The sequence below is a fragment of the Prosopis cineraria genome, unplaced genomic scaffold (genome assembly GCF_029017545.1).
Source record: "Prosopis cineraria cultivar Desert tree isolate PC_DT_omini unplaced genomic scaffold, ASM2901754v1 PC799, whole genome shotgun sequence".
In the NCBI taxonomy this organism is placed as follows: Eukaryota; Viridiplantae; Streptophyta; class Magnoliopsida; order Fabales; family Fabaceae; genus Prosopis; species Prosopis cineraria.
In genome coordinates this window covers 15,712-23,680 of record NW_026556124.1, presented here as the reverse complement: position 1 = coordinate 23,680, position 7,969 = coordinate 15,712, and the positions used below count along the sequence as shown (strand labels likewise).

The window sequence follows — 7,969 nt, the reverse complement described above, 5'->3', positions numbered from 1 at the left end:
TATTTTTAACCAGTGAGCCAATTTATCCTTATAAATATTAGCAACTAAAGTATTAAATCATTGTTCAAAGTTAAACAAACCAAATGATTTTTCTATACACCTCAACAAGATAATAACATCCAAACATTAGCATTATGATCATGTAAAAGAACTCTTATTTCAAGTAATCAAATATTAAAACTTATAATTTTAGAAAAAAATCAATTAAGAATTGTTAGAAAAAATTTATATCAATTAAAAATTACTTGTTAAAATTTTAATGAATCTTGTTGATTTGGGTTAGTTTTTTATCAATAAATATCTATTCAAATTTTAACAACTTATTTTAAATTAACAACGATTCATTTAGCTTTTTTTAATTTGGATTGTGATAATAATTAATTCTTAATTGATATAAATTTTCTTTAATGATCCTTCATTGTTATTTTTCTATAAATTTCTTATTCAAATCATACAATCTCAAACAGCATAAGTATAAAAAAAATCCCTTGTCAAAATATAATTTACAAATATTAACACATGCATGACATAAATCAAATCATTATCTAAAGTCCAACTTAAATAAAACAATTTTAAAGTTCAAACAAGGAAATTATTTTTTAAAATTAAACCAATTAAAACATCATGCATGGTTCAATTCTAGAGAAAATAAAATAACATCTAAATATTTCAAGCATTATTGATAAAGTCAAACATACTAACAATATTAATATAAATAATAATATTTAAAAAATAGAGGATAAAACATAACTATTAATTTTTATAGTTTTATCTCATTTTATTATGTCGATGCCTATACTTTTAAATATGTCCATAGAGACGATTACGTGACATTAATTAAAATATTAAATTATATGATGTGTAACTAATAATATTAATGGGAATGTTAATATGTTTAAAATACAATGAGTTGGTAATTTAAATTAGCAGGAGGTAAAAAAAAGGACAATTATTTTTTGACAAATAGTAAAAGGACTTGGAACATATTAGAAATGATTAATAAGAACATAGAACATTAGAAAAAAGTATAAAAATCAATAACAAAATATAATAAAATTAAAAAAATCAGTAGTTATGTTTTTTTAAAAAATAAATAAATAAAAAGGCTTAAATAGAATGACTTTCAAACCTATTTTTAAGTTTTAAATTTCAAGCTTGACCCTAGTTATTACTAGACTTAAATGGCTCAACTTGTTTCCTTGGCGCTGCATATAAGGATGACATACCCCATCACCCCATTTTAAGTTGGATTAGTCAGAATCCAATATAAATAGGGCAGGTTAGTTACAGGGACCAAAATGTCCAAACAGTTTTGCACAAGTTCCAAATACAGAAAGAAAACTTATTGAGAGGTCATGGTCCTAACGTGAAAATACATTTTTACGGAAAATAACAATACCCTTCCTTCTCTCTTTTTTTAAATTACATTAAAGTCTCATATAAAAAAATTAATTACTATAAGATCTATTAACAATTGAATTAAACTATATTGACAATTAATTTTATTATCAATACAATTTAGTTCAATTGTTATTGAATGTTATAGTAATTAATTTATGTATATGAGACTTAATTATAATTCTCTCTTTTTTTCACCGATATGTTAAAATCATCCATGAATATTCAATAAGTACTTTGTAGATGAGTGCACAAAAAGGAAAGATGTCTTGATATTTTTGCTGAAAAAATTATTGTCGCTCACACATCATGATCCCCAATATGCACCTTACAAGCTTTATTTCCAAATTTAAGAGTTAAGCTTAAATATCTAAGCTTTTGGTCATATGGCCAATTTTCCCTTATCCTCCTTTGAATCACAATATAAGTTATTTTTTAAAATTTTTACCTAATTCAAAATATAAAAAATTAAATAATTTTTATATTTATTTTTTCAATTAAGCTCTTACCTCGTTATTACTCTTTTTTAAAAAAATTATGCATTGAAAGTTTAATTACTATTATCAAAGTTCTTATATAAAGTATTCAATGAAGATATAAATCAAAAGATGTGGATATTTTTAAAAATTTAAAATTTCATCTAACATTATTTTTAAAATGTGAATAAATTAATTATAATTTATGTTGTAGTTGGCAAAGAGTAAGTATCAAATGCTCAACTTTAGGCCCCAAAAAAAAAAATTGCTCAACTCTTTTCTTTTCCTTTTTTTAAAGTTTTGGGGGAATCGTGTTATCTAATAGGAGTGGGCGATCTAGATCTAGCATGGGCTGGCTCCGTCCCTGCCCGGAGAATGCACCATTATTATTTAACTCTGAACTTTGGAATCCCATGCTAATATCACTCTCATAAACTCATTAATTAATAGTGTGTGTGTTTATAGTATATTCATCACAATGGCTCTGTTTCATTAATTTAATTGAACTGCCCCACAACCACGATAAAGGATTCTGCATGGGATCCTAAACCTTCTCTCTTTTTTTTATTTATTTATAATCAAAATCTTCACAGATTGAAATTCCCAAATCCTTGCATAGTTGTATTTAACCCTAGGACCACACTGTGGGCCATTGAGCATGAAGGCGGCAACATTGTTCAAGCTGTATCCTTGCCTCATTTGGAGCAGAAAACTACGTTTTTGGCTGTTTTATAATTTTTTTAAATCTTTCCGCATTATATTCTATCAACTAATTAAATTAGTTTAAATGATAGGTGTTTTTGCCACTTTATAATCAAGTGATAGGGAGTTCGAATTCTAGCCTTTATATATTTGTAGTATTTTAGTTGGGAAGGGTTTGCACATTGTCTCTAGTGCCTTTGAGGAAATAATATTTGTTGTCAACAGGATGCACTCCTTGTAGTTACAAAAACCATATTGTACTCTAATTTACTCTTTCCAACCATATATATATATATATACAGGATATTTTTAATTAAATCTTGCATATTAATAAAAATTTATTATTTACTTGAAAGCATATAAAACCACACCAATTTCTAGATTTGCCCCTAATGATGTCACAATTAATACCATGATGATAGATAAAGCATATAATTAATATTTCCTCATCTTTTTCAAACAAGAGCAAAATTAATTGATTATTTAAAAATATCATGATAAACTTTATATTTAGAAATAAAATAAACTTATAAAAAACTTTCTATATAAATGGACGAAGGGAATAGATCACAAGGATTTTGAAGATCTCTCAACAAATATCTAGTGTAACTGTACACGTTTTCTTGTTTAAAATTGGATGGATTCAAGATTTTTTTAAAAAAAAATTGCTCCCTTCCATAAATAGGAATAATTCTTTAGTCACTTCACAATCTCCCACCAAACTAGTTAAATTCCCCAACCACGCAGGCCTCTTGTCTCTCCACTCCACATAACCTCTTGCGCTACTCCAACATTTCATCACTTCATACCACCTATCATTTCCTTCGTCGCCAAACCACCTCTGAAAGCCATAAAGATGCAGTCTATGTTGCCGGAGATGATCAAAGTTTTCAAGTCATTGGAAAGTTAGGCTTCGCAAAGGGTTCTTCCACTATTGAAGCCGGTGGAGCAAAGTTGGCAACTGCAAAACTTGTTGCCAGACTCATTATTACCGTTGGATGAGTTCAACGATCAAGTCAAGGCGCTCCACGATCGAACGGTTGAGCTTTTAGATGCGGGTGATATGATAACAGAGGATGCTCTTCCAACGTACCAAACCACGATAAACAATTTGGAATGCTGAGGAAAATGGACACGGTGACTTGCTTGGGACTTGTCTTTATCCATCTGGCAGAGTTGATATGTTGATGATTGAGTATACCATTCAATACCTGATCGGGGATGGCATTGAGACTTAGTTTAAACAATTTTTTTTTTCAAATTTCTTATTCTAGCGTGGCTGACTAAAAGCAAGGAAAAATATAAAAATAGAATATTCCAAGAGTGTTTTTTTTTTTAAAAAGAGAATTATAGTATGGCTACCTGATTTAAAAAATTATAGTATGTTCCTAATTCCTTCCTTGGAAGACATGAAGTAATAATAGCCAACAACCTTTTTGAAGCACTAATTCGCGTTTGATAATGTATCAAATAGTGTTTAAAGTGATCAAGTCCATCATAAATTAAAGGATTAAAATAAGCTTTTTTATGTATAATATTGAAAAATTGGGTCAATTTAGTCGATTGGATTAATACACTATTGAGTCAATGTTTTATCAATTTAATAAAATATTTAGTGTATAGTTGGCATGATCATGATTGGATTATGATATCGAATATTAGCTCTTGAATAAGTGTTTTAACTAGTTCAATAATCAATTAATCTAGTTTTTACTACCTTGCTCATGAAGTGCAGATGCTTGAACTTGACACTTGTAGCTTTTGTGTTTGTGTGTGTATGTGTGAGATAGAGAGGGATCATTTGCTTAATTATCTTTCAACTATTTTCTATTATAAATGTATTACACAAATTTAATAAATTTTAAAAAATAACGGCATGACATCTCACATATAAATTTTAAAAATTCAATACCTGTTAATGCAATTTAATTTCCATTCTAAACCACAAACATTTCTTTTTTTAAGTAATCAATTAAACACAACTCACACAATCACACGTCAAAACAGGGTTCAAATTTTAAATCTTGTCCTTGTAGAAAAGTGGCATTGTTGTTGGGACTATTTGTCATTGGCTAAAAAAAAAAACCACAAACATTTAATTGTGCTTAAAAACAAGAATATTTCTTACACTGATATTGTTTTAATTGATTGTTGTGATTGCAAGATCCAGGACTTGAGAACAATCCATATTTAGGTCTTGTCTACACAACATTTCAAGAGAGAGCTATTGTAATTTTCCATGGGATTAGCATTAGGCAAACGAGTTACGGGCCAATCTACAGGCTAGCATATGCGGGCTGGTATTTTTGTGGGTTAAGTTGGGCCAACCCGTCAAATAAAAAGGGTTTAAAAACCCAACCCAATCCTTTTTCTAACAGGCTAGCTAGCAAAAAATTATTAAAATTTTTTAATAATTTAAAATTTATATAATATTTATTTCATATTTTAAAGAAAATTAGCAATTAAATAACTTATAAATAAATAAAATAAATATAGAATTCAACCAAATAAATTCATTTTGCTATATTTTTACTATTAATCATCTTTTCTTTTAGGTGTACTATCTTTTTCACTGAGAAAGAAAATTTGAATATAAATTCATATTATTTTTCTCAACGAATTCATATTTATGATTTCAATTAATAAATCTCATGAGATTCATAAATAATATATATTTAAAATATTTTTATAAAAACTAATAAATTATTAATTTACAAACCATAACAAAAATTTTATTTGCAAATTGTAAGAAGGATTTACACTATATTTTAAATGTAAAGAACATATTTAAGAGTCATAAATTATATATTTGAAAAATATTATCATTATTATAAATTTATAAAAAAATAATGTGATTAAAAATAAAAAATTATTTTTTTAAAAAAATTCTAGCCTACTAGTTTTGCGGGTTCAACTAGCCCAGCTCATTTTAAAAAAAGGTCAATTTATTTAACCTAACTCATCAAATTTTATGAGTTAAACAGGCTAACCTGCGATCTTGATTCATTTTCTCAACTCTACATGTGATTACAGCTCATTTAGCTAAAGAAGGCAGTGATCTGGTGCCTGCACGAATATGCGCCACAATTGCTGTAGCCGCAAAATGACATGAGAATGCTGACTCAAGGTAGAGTTGGTAAACGGGCGGGCCTAGCCCATATGGGCTTGGCTCTTATGGGCCTAGGCCCTAAAGCCTGGTTACCCCAATTTAATCTTAAAATTGAAGCCCGTCCCTTATTCATAGGGCTCAGGGCCGGGCCCGTAAGCCCGAATAAGAATAAAATAAAATAAAATAAAATAAAATTCAACATTTAAATTTATTTAGAATATTTTAAAATTTAACATATATCAAACTAAAGTCTCACATAATATAAAAAATGAACAAAAAATTTAAAAGTCCAAATAAGATGAAGGCAAACATCATCATCAATCCTAATCAAGATCTCCCTCATTATCATTCATAAATAAAATATTAAAACTCTCAGATGTAAGTCCATTTGTGAAAGATGGAGGCGGAGGCTCAATATTAATTATTTCTGCAGCTTCTTCATCATCACCTATAATAATTATTAATTAAATTATTTTATTATCAAATATATATCTATACATATATCACAAGATAAAATATAAAAATTACTATAAAATGGCACAAAATAATTCAACCAATTGTTGGTACAAAATATAAATCAATGTTTGCACATTATCTGAAAATATATGAAAACAATACTTTGTGAATAGTAAAACGGGCTTCACGGGTCGCCTGGGCCCGAACCCGTTTTTCTAGGGCTTAAAAGGGCCGGGCTTCGAAGCCCGATTACCCTAAGAAATGCCAAATTTTTAAGCCCAAATCCTTATTAAAATGGGCTTAAACGGGCGGTCCGTCAAGCCCGATCCTTATTCCCGACTCTAACTCAAGGACCGTGGAAAAACTTCTAGAAGTGGACCCCAATGGAGCCACTCTGGGCATTGGAGATATGATGGGCAAGAAAATCACCATGCCTGCTCATCTCATGTATGACGGGCAAGACCCTCACTTATTCCACCATTTCTCGCTTGTGGCCCAGCGACTTGGAGTGTACTCAGCCAATGACTATGCTGACATCTTGGAGTTCTTGATCGGACGATGGAGATTAGACAAGTTGGAGGGTCTAATCAGCGAAGCGAAGCGTGAGCACGATTGTGTGTGGACTAACGCCTAGGATTAGGAAGATCCAAGAAACGACTCGCAACGTAAAGCCACTTCATGCCAAGTTTAGTTGGATATTCAACAAGGCTGTGTCTGTATGAAAACAATGGTTAATACTTAATACATTTGCTAATCCAAATGCTGTGTGTTAGGAGTTTGAGATTAATATCGTTTTTAAAACTTGGTTCGCTTTATTGGGAGTAAGTAACAAGGCAAAGTTAAACTCTTTCGAGAAGGGACATTCATCTTATGATTTATTAAAAGGATGAACTTTTCGAAAAGTTAAGTCTCATTTTTTCTTTCATAACTGGGAAAGTAATTTATTGAATACAATCCAAGTAAGTGCTACTTTAAATAGTATTCATGACATGTTTCCAAATGTATCCTAAAAAAGTTATAAAATAAAATTCGATAAAAATAATACTTATGTCTTTAGCATAAAAAATACTATTATTATTTTTGAAAAAAATATTTAAACTTCATAGAAATTGTAAAAACGAAACAAGCAATTAATTATAATTTTGTTAGCAAGTATATTTCCTGTGATGTTAACTTTTCGAAAAGTTTAGTAATTTGAACAAAATTCAAGAGACCATGCTGTTTAGTATCAATGTTGATAACTTCTCTATTTCTTGATAAATAAAAAGTAAATATATTGACGCTAAAAAGATGAGGTTTGAGTATTATCTGAACGCAGAAACTAATTACTAGTGCCAAAAAATAGTCTAAAATTATGATCGATAAACTCATCTTTTCTTAATAAGTAAGCTTTTGCTTTGAACTAAGCAGACATGTCCCAAATAAATTAAGTAAGCTGGGTGCAAGAGCTCTTGCATTTTGTGTAGGAATCTTTTGAGGTTTCCTTTTCTTTTAAATTATAAATTACACGTGCAAAGGCTTGTTTGTTTTCTATTTTTAAAAATAATTTTTTATTTTTAAAAACTGAAAAATTTAACAATTTATTTGGATAAATTTTTTTATTAGTTGTTTTCAAAACTATTTTCATTTTTTTAAAAAAATAGAAACAACTTTAAGTTGTTTTTATTTTATTTTTCTCATTTTTAAAGTATACTACATTTGATTATTAAAAGTTATAGTTATTTTGATCAATTTAGATTCTTAATCATTACCATTAAATGCTTATAACCATCATTATTAGTCTATTTTTTAATTTTAAATATTTTTAATTGACATAACCAAATGAATT

The 7,969-nt window shown here is 28.6% G+C and overlaps 1 pseudogene; it reads left to right on the top strand.

Moving 5' to 3' along the window:
* The first annotated feature begins 2,532 nt into the window (after nucleotides 1–2,532).
* On the top strand, nucleotides 2,533–6,863 carry LOC129298405 (stearoyl-[acyl-carrier-protein] 9-desaturase 6, chloroplastic-like; annotated as a pseudogene).
* The last annotated feature ends 1,106 nt before the right edge of the window (nucleotides 6,864–7,969 follow it).